The following is an 11,558-nucleotide window of genomic DNA, read 5'->3' as shown; positions in this document are numbered from 1 at the left end:
CCATAGAGCTTGGCATACTGCCTGTCATCTAGTTGATACTCAGTAAACATTTATGAAGAGTTGAGCAAATGTCAAGTGTCATATTTTTGGAAGGCATGCCTTATACTTACATATTGCCTTTTTGTTTTCATTCTGGCATCGTATATAGTCTTCTTTGTTTGCATGTGTGTGCATGAGATAGTGTGGACCTTCTTCATATCTTTGTAATACATTTTGTGTTTCAATACCTGTACAATTATAAGCTAAAAATGATTCCCAGACACATGAGCTAAGTGACAAGGCAGAATGAGAATGAAAATTAAAGATTTTTGCTCTTGAAATTGTAATGTCATAGCACTTCAGCGAAGGAAGAAGCAAAAAACAGTCAGTGATTATATATGCCTAGATATCAAGATTTGGGGGTATTGTTGGTTCTTTTTCTATTATTAAAAAAAGATAGGGTAATATATAGCTAATGTAATTTCAGTGTTATTCAATATTTTATTAATGGGAGAGGGCAGAATCATCCCAGCTTCAGCAATCTATAGAATTATGGACTGATTACTCGTTCGTATGACAAGAGTCCAACAGTGAAACCCATAATTTTACATCACATTCTACAAGAGACGATAGCAGTTCTTCACACATAATGCTGTTGCTAACCCAGAATCTTGCTAACAGTTGTATTCTGAGAGATTATGGTTATCCCCTCCTATTCTTATTTTGAATCAGAAAGAAAATTTCCAAAGGTCTATTGGCCTTTACTCCTCACATGCGGGAATCTGGTCAATTAGAAATTTGCAAAGAGGAGGCACTTCCATTAAAAAAAAAAAATGAGAATTTAAGTTAAATCGTAAACTTATGAAGAAATGTTTGGTATTTTTGAGTGTGTGTGTGTGTTTTTCCACAAAATGAAGAAATACAAATGCTGTCGTTTTACTGGCTTTTAGCTCTTTGTAGCTATTTCTAGTCACGGACTCTATGGAAAGTAGCTACAGAGTTAGTCGCTTGTTACTGGGCAACAATTTATTCCAATTATAACTGAAATGTTCCTTATAGACAGTTACTGGTGGATAAAAGCAGATTTTAAAAAAATGAAACATTAAATCCACAGTATTTTTTCTTGTGGTAGTAAGCAGAAATTATTCTAACAATTGACATTTTGTAATGTTCTGAGGTCTTTTTGGACGTTTCAAATGATCTGTGGGGCATGGGTTAGAAACTGAGGGGCAGCACTGGCACAGAACTATTAAATGTAGAAATGACACATTAAGGTAGAGCAGCTACAGAGATGAGAGACCAAGTGTTGCCAACGTATGGGATGCCACATTCCCTGTAAGATGCAATCTTCAAACATCCATAGAAGAGTGTTTTTCTTGAGAAAAAGGTTGTAATGGACATTGGGTAACCATATTCTCTTTTTGACAATCTCCCGATTTTACTTCTACTTATCTTTCCAAGAAATTATTAAAAAATTTTCAAAATCAAATAACAGAGTTTTTAAAAACAGAACATTGGAAAAGAACAAAAAATATCCTTTGATGTTTTCATATCTGCTTTTAAAGTTAAAAAAAAAAAAAAGTCCTTGTTCCTAAGTTTCCTGATCACAATTCAAGTAGACTCATTGACGAGCTTGAACCTCTCCATGTGTCCCCAGCTTCTGAGATTAGAACCAGGATAAACTCAAGCAAAGTTCGCCACATAGATATATACTCCAAGGACAGGTTTAGTTTACAAGCAAGAGACAATTTCAGTCCTTGTTTTCTTTCTATACAATATTAAATTGCAGTCTAAAATGTACTGGCCAAGGTGGCAAATTGACACAAGCAAAATTTGCATGCATGGAAGGTAGAGAAGTACATTGATTGTGGGAGATTTAACCTTTAGAACTTTATCTTAGAGCCAACAGCCCCATATTTTGAAATCTGCCTTAAATGATCTGATCTGTTCCAAAGGTAGTAAGAAAAGCTGCTAGCTGAAAATTATACTGCCTAGTTTCGGTTTCTCCCCAATGGGCAAGAACATTCTGAGTCACGGTGCAAGGCAGAGGTTGCAGAAATACTTGTTGAATTTAACTGAGCCCGAATTAAAATTTGCCCTTTTAAAAAAATAAAGTTGGCATCTTGAAAACAAGGACCCCAAACATTCGCGGTTTCCCACAGTTGACTGTCTAATGAACTCCAGACTAGTTAGCGATTAAAAGGCTGAAAATAACTTCTCTCCGCACTCACTTTTAGTCTGCTTCATTATCTGGACCGAGGAAGTCTAAGATAATTGCAGCGTTACTTTTTAAAAAAAGTTTGGAAACTGCACTTCCTGTTTGATGAGAAAACAACAAAACAGTTGTGGCTCTGTAACAGACCTGCTAAAACCTGCCATACCCCTGTAAGCGGGTAACTTGGAGAAACTCAAGAATTCTCCCTGACAGGACACGGAAACCCCAAACGATCAACAGCTCATTGTCATAGTGTGACAATCTTAGCCCTGTTGCAACTGGGCGAATAGTCAATTCGCAGAGAAAAGCATCATCAGGGTAGACGAGAATGCTGCTATTACCCATTATACGTATGACGCCAAGGTCACATATCAGGCAATTACACCTTTTCATTACACACTAACCCCTCACGGCAGGGAAGCCACGCTTATGACTGCTTTAGACAGACAAAGCCTTCAGCTCTTTTAAAAAAAGGAAAAGCCAAAAAGCAAAGACGGAAAAAAAAAATTAAATTCATTTTCTTACCAGCACGTTGCAGCACCAACTCGCTTACAGGAATGTTGCCTTTATAGGTTTTTCTTTTAATTATCCTGGAAGCAGGGAGACCAAAAAAACAAAAAAGAAAAAAAAAAAAAAGGCAAAGAAGAAGCAGGGTGTTTAAATTAGCGTGCTGGAATCTTTTCAGTTTGTCGCAGAGTAGAAAAATAAAAAAGAAAAAAAAAAGGCTCAGTAATTTAAATTTGCTCTCAGTTCAGGCTGCATCGTCGGGTCCCACCCCTTCTTCCTGCTGGGTGTTCACTACCTGCGAGGCTGAACTGACAGCTACTGTGCAAACAACAAAAAAAAAAGGCAACAGCGTGCTGGGACCATTCCGTCTGCTGTTTGGGTCTCACTTGTCCTGACAACTAAAAATCATCAGTGGAAAGGTATTCTACATTTTGTATTTGAGGTATTTGCATGCAATTTCCTTCCATATTAATTGATGCACAATAGCTCACTGTGATAGGGTCTGGTTACAGTGTGGGAATTTTTCCTTTATTTTTTCTTTGGCTAAATATGTATGATAATAATTAATAATAATAATAATTTTTACCACTATTATTATTTGTTTAGTGCCACTCTTTGCATCCCTTCCTCCAAAATGCATTCTCTTCCACCTTTTTCTTTAACTCATAAGCATTGATTCTAGGAACGATGGAGATGGGAACATCAAGTTTACCAGGACTTTCACTTCTCCTGACTCTTATTCTTTCTTTCTCTTTTTCTGAGCATGTAAATGTTGAGAATAATTCAAAGGATGGAAGTGCCTAGCAAGGTTTCATAAGCACTAGAAATTTCTAAGAAGGGTGACTTACTGCATCAAAAAGTCTCCACAACCAAATCCGAAAAGTTTGTTGGAATATTTATGAACTTGGGAAATAACTAAAAAATCACAAAAATAAATCTGCTCTACGTTTTGAATTCAACCTAAGATGTCTCCTATAGAAAACTACTTTAATTTTAGCCACACACACAAAAAAATACTGCTACTTAATGTGCAGTGTGTTGTCAGTTTGTGGCAGAGAGATTATGAGAGATAATAAAACCCATCTTTCTTCTGTCAGAATGTAAATAGCTTAAGCAGAATTTACATGCTGTTTTGTTCTTGTTCTCTAAATATTTTTTTTCAGATGGAGGCGTTATGGACTATTTTGGTTTAGAAGCAATCACAAGCCTGGCTGTGGAATGGATTATCTGCATGTTTGCCTCTTGCTCTGAAGCATTGCTTTTATAATGGTATATAGCACCTGTTCTCCTATCAAAGTATGGGTTTTGGGGGCTGCGGTAGGAGATCACCCTTCCACTTTGACATAGGAGTACCATGTTGATGCATCATCCACCATAAATAGTTGGGGAGAGGGGTTAAAGAGTAGATGGTATCATGTGCCTGGCCCTTTGCCAATGGCTAAAGACATCGCACAAGTTATTCTTGATAACATTTTAGCATTTCATCCACTTTTGCTTGATGGTTTTTGGATTTTTTAAAATGTGTTTCCCTTACCCATACCTCAAGCCATTTAAATTGATCTCATTGTTCTGCCTAACTTGTACAATCCCTCAAAGTCAAGAATGGCTCGTTTTAATGCCCATGCCTTTGTGAAATTCGACATTCAAAAGAGAAATGCTTAACAATATAATTTAAATAAACATGATGTAGTGTTCTAATGATACATTTTAGCTGAATGTCAGATCTGTTCTACCATAGGAGCTCTCATCGTAAAATCAAACCAATTAGAAATGGAAAGGGCAGAAGAGGTAAAGAGTTAAACTACCTATTTTTCTTGTTTTATAACCTGCATCAGCATTATTTTTCTGTCACTGTCAGCGATGAATGCCTTTGCTTGATTCCCAGAAACAGCTACAGAGTAGAAAAATAAGGCAGGTCAAGTACTGGAGAAGCCATGTTAACTTCCCAGGTAGTTAGGCAATCAGCTCTAATGAAACAGTGGTAAATTACATCTACGTGCTAATTATGGTACTTTGTCACAGCACACAATGCAATAAAACCAACCTGTGGTTGCAAAGTGTTACGCATAGATTTTTGAAAGGTTTAATTGAAGAGAGAGATTATTTTCCTGAAGCACTCTGTAAATTCAAGTGGTTTTCCTTCCACCCTTTCTTTTTTAAGAAGAGTTCTAGGAAGAAAAAAAATTCTGTAGTGCTGAAAAAAAAAAAAAAAAACAAAAACCAACCAACCAGTGATAATGGCTTTTTAAGAATTGGTGCAGTTATTTTACAATTAAAAATATTTATTAGTAACAAGTCAATATTAATTACCTTGGCCAGTTAGAACATGCCAAGTAATATACAAATGTACATAGGATGCCACATGTTGATTTATATTCCAAATTCTCCATTTTAAATTAAGAAGAAAGAATATTTTTAAGGTCATCAATGCTGTCTGAGTTCAATTAGTCTTAATCAAGTAACAAATCTTGATACTGAACTTCAGAGAAGGAACATTTTTGTTTGGGTAAGATCAACTAGGCTTTAGGAAATGTGTGAGCTGTGTGATTTACTAAACAATTAGGCTATCACTTCAGAAGTTTCTGCTTGTTGCTGGCTGGGAACATTAAATGGTACATTGCATGTTGCGTATCCATGCTAGAAAAAAATATCCTTAAAAAATAAACATGCCACTGAATTGTTAGGGAATTCTGCAGAGTGATATCCGTTTATGTGGCTTGCAGTCATGGAGATTTGTTTTTAAAAAAATACACTGAAAGGGTTCATTGGAAACATGTTTTAAAGAAATTCTTTAAACAGGTTTAATATGACAAACTGTTCAAATGGTCATGCTCAGAAACTTAACATCACGGTGGGAAATGCCAATTATTTTTTTACGGTGTATAAAATCCATGCTTTTTTTAATCTTTTCAGTTATAAATGACAATAAAATATCATCTTCAAACTCCTTATATATTTTTAAATCTTTAAATTATTTTTTGATAAATTCTTCCTCATTCAAAATCAACTGTCTGTTTGGTATGATTTTACTGTGTTTTGTCTTTGGGCAGTGGAATACTGCCTAACAAATGATAAATTGTGATCCTGAGGTCTTAATGACTGCAAAAACCAGTAAAATGGTTTGGGGTTCAATAGAATTCAGAGAAATTGTTCAATTGCATTAAACCTATTAATAGTATAACTAACCCCTTGAAACCTGAATAATCAGAAAATATTGGTTTCACTGCTGTCATAAAGGTAGTCTACAGCTCTAGATAGTCCTTTGAAATGTTGTCTTCATTATTAAATAAAATTTATTAAATTTGTGAAAAGTATGTTTAATTTGAATATTTAAACATACAAACAGAATTCCTGATTTTAAGGAGATTTCCATAACCGTTTCCTTGGGATCACATAGATACGGAATTGTGGACAACTTAGTTCTTGGAATTTGAATTTTAAAAGAAACAGACATTTAGTAGAGGCTAGAAGAAAAACCCTATGAATGCTTAAATCTCTGGAGGCCGCTTGCACCTTGCTGCAATATTCTTATACCACGCAGAGAGGCCAGTGCCTTACTGATGAACTGTGCTTTTAGGTCGAATTCCATTCATAAATGTAGGTAGCCCGCATGGGGTTCTCTTCACTACTGTTCGCGGGTATATGTGATACATGAATGAAATATCCTGCATTTTATTACGCGAAACCATATGCGTTTATGTTTCTAAACCAGAAGTATGTTGCTCCTCCAATAGGCACAGTAAGCACCCAAGATGTAAGCAGAAAACACTGTATGGCCACAGGGAACACAGAGACAACACACGAATTAGAGCAGCACATACAGAGCTAGAGTATTTAACAGAAATACCCATTACCTGGCAAAACGGGCTGCTAGAATTTTGCAGAACATATTGCAAAGTAGCAAATCTTGTCTAAAAATCAGTTAAGACATTGAATTTGGAGAAAGAAAATTTTAAGCAGAGGTGAAAGCCTGATGCTGGTGAGGGCAGTGTGGAAATGGGGTGGAGGATGGGGCTGGGGCTGAATGCCCTGGGGATCACAGAGCAGGGCCAGTAGAAGGCATGGTTCCAGTGCCCCAAAGGAGGGGGCCTTCAGCCTGGATGAGAAGGTGGAGAGTGGTACTAATCGCCCTGTGAGAACATGAGGGTGGAGCAGGTTCCAGCAGAGAGTGATGGTGAGGACAGCTTGGAACACCCTGACTTGAGAACTCCGTTGGACAAAGCAGAGAAGATGGTGGGTATCTGGGTCTGGCTCTCAGGAAGGAGACCTGTGCAGAGGTGATAAAGAGGAGTCATTAGCATATAGCACATTAGCATGTATTATTAGCATATGTCCATATGATGATGAGTCCTTCAAGAACAAGAGAATAAGGGGAGAATTTCAGGATGGCAAAGGAGAAGGAGCTCACATAGCACACTGAGAAGCAGTGGTCTAAGAGATGAGAAGGAATTAGGACAGAATGGGATGAGGGAACTCAAGCAAGATGATTGAGAACTGACGAGGACATCAAATTCTTTAAAGATTTCGGATCTTATGAAGAATGGAAAGCATCAATAACAGGTATCAATTTGTAGACTATTGGTAAAGCAGTTCCATCGCAGTGGTGAGGTCAGTTTGCCAGATAGCATTGGTGTTAAATAAATTGCCAAAGGCAGAAATTTGTGGGATTAATCATAATACAGTTTAATTTAACTCAAATTTATTGACCATCTAACCCAGTCTTATCAGGCATTGTGATAGGTGGTTTCAGGAATACAAACAAAACAAAACAAAACAAAAAAAACTAGACCTCAAGGCTTTTATTCTCAAGGAGTTCACAATCTATTTGGTGTACTTCTAAAAAATGTGTTTTAAGCTTTATATTAGAAATATTTCTGTTTCATATAGAAAGAGTTGTAGTATGATGGAGAAGACAAAAATATAAATTCGTATAATACATAACTATCCCTTATCAATTTATGATGCTCAATTTGGTAGGCACGATATATGTATATATTTTCAAAGGAGATTTTTTTGGCACACCTAATAGGCCCAGGAAAAGTTTGTTGGATAATTTAAATAAATGAAGTAAACCATAATGTACTTATATTTCAGCAAACGTTGAAGAAATTTCACATGTGTACATGCATAATATCCCATCAAGTAGTTCATTATGCAGTTGTTCACACTGGTCTGAGTTGGGAGAATATCGTCTGTTTGAAGCTCTTACTTTCAATAATTGCTTATGAATTTTCCCAAATGAGAATCATTATCAACTGATTTCCAAGGAAGTTGAAGTCCCCCAAACTCCCATCTGCTCTGCAAAATGCTCATGGACGTGGCTTCTGTTTTCTGATCCTGTTGCTAAGGCAGAACTAGATAACTTTCTATTTTAGCACTTTGGCAAAGGAATTTAATTATAACACTCAGACTTCTTCCTTAAGCCATTCGTGGGAAAGTACTTTTTAGGGCAGTTACTTTTCCCAAACCATGATTTTCTGTCCTTGCCAGAATTTACATAATGCCTTTAGTTCAGATCTAGAAAGAAAAACAAAGGGTATGGTAGAAGATAGGGTGACTAGATTTAAATCCTGAAAATAGATTTTCTTTAATTACCACTTTCATTTAATCTAAGGCACCTTCAAACATGGGGATTGCAAGTGCAGGGCTCTGGACTTTGAGCAAATTTTGTCACCCAGCTAGTGGTCTACATAGCAGTTTGCTACACAGGACGCAGAATGCTAATTTTGATTATTTAGTTATTTAGGCAAAAGTTGAATAGTTGTTATATCTTCATGCCCTCTCTTACCATTCTGTTCTTTCAACGCTTCCATTTCCTCCAAGGTAAAATAATCTTTCCAACACTTCAATTTCCTGCTAAATACAAGTCAATAGATGTCATTGTGGGGGAAAAACAAAAACTAAATCAAACAAAACAAAAACAAAACTGACTATTCAAAGCTAACTATTGGGAAAATGTAAGGTTTTAGTTATGATTTTCATGGCGAGATAAGCCAATATAATGCCGTAGAAATTTATTTACATTTTTATTTTCCAAATGATTCTGTTAAAATGCAGACATAAAAGTCCCTGAGTGGATGTTTGTCAGTATTTCATGGAAAAAAGGCACCATCAAGAGTCATGTGGACCTTTCTAGATGTTTTTGTTTGACCCTGGAAGCCATGTGAAACCACTGAAGTGTTTTACGCAGGAGCATGGCATAATAATATCTGCTAGCAGCGTTTAATATGAATTGAACAGATGAAGACTTCTTCAGTAATATTTTACCTTGCTTGATTGAAAAAGGGTTTAAGATAATTTACAGAGAAACATGTAATTCAACAATGTTAAATACAATTTAATATTATTGGCTAGAGGGATGAATAAATATATAAATACAAAAGAAATTAAGAAATTAAGTAAGGGAACAAAATTGTGCCATAATGCCAATAAACCCTTGGTAGAAGTAAATTACCTCTTGGTTCTAAATTTTCCAATCAAAGCGAATTAGAAAAATCAATCAGTTTCATATGTCATAGCGTTCATAAAATAAAAAGAAAGCAGTTATTTAGGAAAAGTACTGTTCTTTGCAATCAGAAATCAGAGGGGAATTTCTTTCTTTGGTTCTCACTGGGAGGACCCACAATAATGTATTAAATAATTTTCTCAACAAAATTATTTTATATTTATCTGCAATGGGCTGATTTTGGTCAAAGCTCAAAGCAATCAAAATTTTAGCCTAAAAAATAAAAGCAGGCATAATTGATTTCTTTACCTCAGTTCTAAAAGCAAAGAAAAAGCATAGTAAACAATTAACTAACAAGTTTGACCACTATCAAGCACCTACCCTGTACCAGGAACTATTCTAGTTACTGGAGATAAAGCCATGAACAGGGTTCAGTATCTGCTCTCAACTAGTGGGGACAATGACAAGTCCCGGGCAATTGCAATAGCGAGCGATGAGTGCTAGGATGGGAAAATTACAGCACGAGAGGGGAACACAAAGAAAGGATAATCCTGACTGAGACATGAGTGATCCGGGATGGCTTCCTAGAGGAAGTGGCATCCATGTTGCATCTTGAAGAGAAAGAAGAAACTACATGGAGAAGGGACTAGGGAAGTGAGAAAAGATGAAACCCTCACGGAAAGGGAATAAAGATGTAGGAAACTTCCCTCAAACGAGTTAAATGCTGTATTCCTAGTGCCTAGAAGAGAGTAAATAAATTTGAAACCAACTTACAAAAGAAAATAAATCATTTCTTAAATGTTGATAGAGTAACACCTGTTTAATTCAGTAAGTGGCATCTACCCAAAACTTACGGCAAGTCATATTTAATGTCAAAACTTCAGAAGCAAGCCCACGGGAGCCAGAAGCAAAAACTACTTCTACTAGCCTTATTATTCAACATTTTCTTGGAGATTCTAGCCAATATCATAAGAAAAGAGGAAAAATAAGCAATACATATTTTGAGAAGGGAGAGACAAACTCAATAATTTGTCTTTTCTTTTTGCAGATGATGGGATTATCTACATAGAAAATTAAAGAAAATCTACATACAAATGGTTAGAGCTATTGGGAGATCAGTGATCCAAAAATAAATATGCAAAAATCAAGAGTGTTCTTGTACCTCAGCAATAAACATAAAGCGTAGTAGAAAACAAAACTCTATATACGAGGAACAAAATTCTAAAGCCTTGAGGAATAAGTCTAACAAAAGATGTGCAAGATTTTCTTGGATCAAATTATAAAATTTTATTGAAATGTATAACATAGGATATGGTTATATGAATTACACAATATTAGAGAGAGCCAATTTCCCTCAAATTAATCTATAAATGCACAGCAATTCCAATCAAAATCTCATACATCAGAATCCAAGGAGTCTGTATCCAAAATCCATGGCTTGCCCACTACACCAAACCTCCTATCTAAGAGAGAATTCAATTTCAGTATCTTTCATTTTATCACATTTAACAAATTAACTTGGAAAACCATGTGATCCTGTCGAGAGATGAAGCAAAATGACCGAGATTGGCTATTTAAAAACTCATATAATATTATAATAAAATATGAGATTATCACTCAAAATCACTAAAACTTGCCCATATTTCTCCCTTCCCAGCTGCAGTACTCTGGGCCAAAACCAGGCTGTATCATATGCGTGGAATTGTAAACTGCCCCCAAGGACAGTCACAGAGCCTCCTTTCATCTCTCAAAATTTCCCTCCTCTCTAGAATTTTACTTTCTTTACTTCTTATTGCTTCCAAAGGTCTATGAAGCATTTAAAGAATTTATTTGTATAATATATCTGGCTTTTCACATTACTCTTAATGAAATGTTGGCATTCTGTGAGCTACTCCATCTCATCCCTCCCAAAATATATTATTTCTGTTTGTTTCTGAGAACTATAAAAATGATGCCATGTGGTATTTATTCTTCTGAAATTTGCTGTTTCACTTATGTTAGATTTCTATTAAGTATGTTGATTTTATAGCTGCAGATAATGTGTCTTCACTGATGTATAATATTCTATGTTGAATAAAACATTAATATTTTGCCACTTTCCTGACGATAGGCATTTGGGTTGTTTTTAGTTTTAGTTTTTTTCTTGTTGTTACTAAGAAAGTACATTTATCATATATTATCTGTTGTACAATTCTACTTATTTTGCTATTATGAAAAGTGCATGCTTTGCTGGTTTGTGGGAAACAGATCTCAAAAATATGTGCTTCCTTGTGTACCATACAGTAAGCCGACAGTTGCCACAACCACAACCAGACAAAAGCAAAGGAACAAAATACCCAGCACCATCAATAATGAAGGGATGGGTATCCTCAACAAATAAGCAACCTAGACTATCTAAAGTATTCAATGAGG

At 35.8% G+C, this 11,558-nt stretch overlaps 1 long non-coding RNA gene across 1 annotated transcript; it reads left to right on the top strand.

Annotated features, from left to right (window-relative positions):
* The first annotated feature begins 2,606 nt into the window (after positions 1-2,606).
* LOC119543480 lies at positions 2,607-11,231 on the top strand. The gene is made up of 3 exons (XR_005218592.1): positions 2,607-3,120; positions 3,865-3,970; positions 10,195-11,231. It is a non-coding gene; the product is annotated as an uncharacterized LOC119543480 (long non-coding RNA).
* Positions 11,232-11,558: the final 327 nt, after the last annotated feature.

This window comes from Choloepus didactylus, chromosome 8 (genome assembly GCF_015220235.1).
Source record: "Choloepus didactylus isolate mChoDid1 chromosome 8, mChoDid1.pri, whole genome shotgun sequence".
NCBI classification, from domain to species: domain Eukaryota; kingdom Metazoa; phylum Chordata; class Mammalia; order Pilosa; family Megalonychidae; genus Choloepus; species Choloepus didactylus.
The sequence above is the reverse complement of the archived record's forward strand: the minus strand, read 5'-3'. Positions and strand labels throughout refer to the sequence as shown.